Source organism: Apis dorsata, unplaced genomic scaffold (assembly GCF_000469605.1).
Source record: "Apis dorsata unplaced genomic scaffold, Apis dorsata 1.3 scaffold_156, whole genome shotgun sequence".
NCBI lineage: Eukaryota > Metazoa > Arthropoda > Insecta > Hymenoptera > Apidae > Apis > Apis dorsata.
This window is the reverse complement of record NW_006263446.1, coordinates 464031-467303: the sequence shown is the minus strand read 5'-3', so window position 1 is coordinate 467303 and position 3273 is coordinate 464031. Positions and strand designations below refer to the sequence as shown.

General features: G+C 31.3%; 1 protein-coding gene across 6 annotated transcripts in view; it reads left to right on the top strand.

Moving 5' to 3' along the window:
- Positions 1 to 3273, top strand: part of LOC102679448 (RYamide receptor-like) — a 117440-nt gene that overhangs the window by 62444 nt on the left and 51723 nt on the right. For 5 of the 6 annotated variants that reach the window (XM_006613531.2, XM_031509468.1, XM_031509467.1 and 2 more), the window contains exon 2: positions 1725 to 1759. The exons of the other annotated variant lie outside the window; for it this stretch is intronic. The gene's annotated coding sequence lies outside the window, so the exon portion shown is untranslated. The remainder of the gene's footprint in view (positions 1 to 1724; positions 1760 to 3273) is intronic. 6 annotated transcript variants of the gene reach the window in all.

The following is a 3273-nucleotide window of genomic DNA, read 5'->3' as shown; positions in this document are numbered from 1 at the left end:
TTAGTGAGAATAATTCTAGGATATTATTTATCACTAGAGATCTGATTGAAATATCCTAGAAATATATTTAATGGTATCGTGATGGTATCAAATATCACTTTTATGTACTCTTTATTTATGGGACAAGATCATTTCTTTTTATGGTAGATTAATTAAAAATGTATATATATATACATAATAGTGTACTATATTTATATAATAATAATTTCTAAATAGTTTCAGGAATTATATTAGTGAGAATAATTCTAGGATATTATTTATCACTAGAGATCTGATTGAAATATTGTAGAAACGTATTTAATGGTATCATGATACATAGATCGTTAATCAAAACATTTGTAATTATACTAATGTTTGAATATCGAGTTTCACTATATCGCTATAGTGATTTTAATTCACGATTTTGAAGCGATGTCGTAAAACTCGTATTTTAAATGGAAAAGCTTTTAACGCAATTTTCGTAAGTTATCATAAATCGAAGTTGGAAGTTATCTCGTGTATTGTGCGCGATCCTCGTAAAGATGGTGTAAATGTCAGAGGAATGCCAAGAAAACGGTTCTAGGAACTCTGAGAAGATAGGAAAGAGAGAGAGAGAGAAAGAGACAGAGATTAAAATGATATTAGGTGACAAAAATATTTTTTTTAGAAAAGTCAGAAAGTTCAAAAGTGAATTTGAAAACTTTTCTCAAAAGTAAAGTTTGGATTATGAGAATTTATCAATGGAAGTAATACCAATTATAAAATTCTAAAAATATAGAAATTTAAATCATATTTTTTTTAATTATTATATATTAAAAAAAAAAGTAGTCTCACTTACTTAAAATTTAAAAGAAAGTGAATATCTTCATCAGAGTATCTAATTTATGGTTATTCAAGCTTGAAAATAAGGAAATAAATTTTTTGGACGAAGACACATATATACATAAATATATATTTATAGAAATAATTTCATACGTTTTATCATAAATAAAATCAACCCCATGGGGATAAAATTACCCATTTTTTTCAATAAACAGGCTAAAATTGACTCAACAGGAGAAAATTCGACTATAAATTAAATCCTCCACCCTTCATCCAATGCCATCCAATGGCCGTTCATTCAAAGAGATAAGTGACACTATTTTTTGGACGAAATCCAGAGGACCGGAGGATTCTTTATTACCGAATTTTATACGTGACCTTTCGTCGTTTCCCATTCGAATCTTAACGATCCCCTTCCCTCCCATTCCCCTCCAAATTTCATACCATCATCCTTATCTATCCTATTATTATCTTTTATTCGGAAAGAAACATTAAATTTTCAATCGAAGAAAAATTGAAAAATTTTTATTTCTCCAAATTTCGAAAATTTATCCATCCGAACGGTGGTTCAGAAAAAAAATGTATCGTATCGTATGCGCGCGTATTAGAATAGAAGTTTTCTAAAGCTACAACGTTGCAACGTTGTTTATATCGTACGTTCGTCCGCGGCGAGGCAAATATACCGGTGGACTTCGCGGCCCTGCTACACTTACGAAAGATAATAATCGCAAAATGGAGTTTTATAACGCGCTCCGCGAGCTTCATAATACGCATCCGAATACCGAGAAACCATTCGCATAGGTTCAACGCAATATTCAGTGTGCGCTTTTTGGAGAAAAATACGAATCTCTTTTTATTAAATATATATATATAACGAAAATATTTTTTCGAATTTTATCAAAGTTTCCCGTTTTTTGTTACAGAAATTGGAGCACGGAAATACATGCAGCTCGTGAACGTAAGTTTTATTTATCCTTCCTATTTAATTATATTAAATATCTTCGTTGAATGTGAAAAGCGTCGATTTATCACGCTTTGTGTGAATTTCAATAATACGTTAATGACACGGTGTACGAAGAACGAATTGGATAATTATGTTATCTCGACGAGCGATTATCGTGATAAATTAGGGGAAATTAGCCAGCCTGGTAATTTTATAACGTGCCTCGATATTCTAATCTATTCTTATCGCGCTAATATTTAAGCGCGCGTATACAAAATGTATATTTATCCTGTGTTACACGATTAATTATATCGTTACACTTAACATTTATTAGATCGTAAATATCCCGTTATACCTTTTTAATAACAATGTAATCTCAATTAGTAGATTAAAAAAGAAAGGGGATACATAAAAATTCATGAGAATTTTCATTTGCATATTCGATTATATAACGGTTATTAAAAGGAGTTTTGATTCAGTTTGCACAGGTGTGCCGATTGAACGGATGCAAATTTTTGGATGTGGTTAGCACGATGATTGAAGAGCGAAAAGCAGCGATTATCCTAGAAAGAAATTCATTATTCTACTTTAAATTTCCCATAAACGTCTATCGCGTTAAATTTTAACAGAAATAACGGTGGAAAATATTAATTTTTTCGCCATTTTATGGAATCGAAAATTATCGTATCACTCTTCCTTTTAGAATTCATCACAAAAGATGCTGATTACATCGTTCGAGGGCTACGATATCGAACTTATTTTGAGCAATCAGACTTGGGATCATTAAAAATCGTCGACTTGACATCGATTCTTTAACTCAGTGGTTTTAATTGCAACCATTAATAATTTTTACGTTTCCTTCAATCATAAATGGTTATTTGTTACGTTCAATTGTTTTGACTCGAATTATTTATTTATTGCTCGATAGCTAATCAGAAAATAGAATTAAAATTAAGCAAATTAATTGTTTTTAAAAATGTGCTCTTGCTAAAATTATTTAAGCGCGTATACGTAATTATTTTTCATAACAATCGTGTATTTACAAGTTGAACAATTCCAATATTGGGCTTGTATTGCAAAATGATTTTCGATAATCGTAAAACGGGAGATAAAGCAAAATTTCTGGTAAATTAATATTAATTTTTTTAAAAACTTTCAACAATTTTCACAAGCTCTTTTATTTTCAGAACGTCCTGTGATACTCGTTAATTCTGGTATATTTTTATAATTCTTTTTTTCCCTGGGCCGAATAAAAGGGAGAAAAAGATTGGACGACTTGTTTGGCGACAAAATGGAGTATTTTCGTGCACACCTTTCACTCGCAGACGTACACGTTGGGAAATATACTATGGCAGAGATATGTAAATCGCGGGGAGAAAGGTGGGACGAGCGTAGGGAATACTTCACTCTGATGCACTTCTCCCGTGAAACGTATGTTTGCATTTCGTATGGCGCGAATTATTGCCTCGTGTTTTTTGATATATCGCGCGCCATTCTCGTGATAATACGTATATGGGTACATGAGAAAC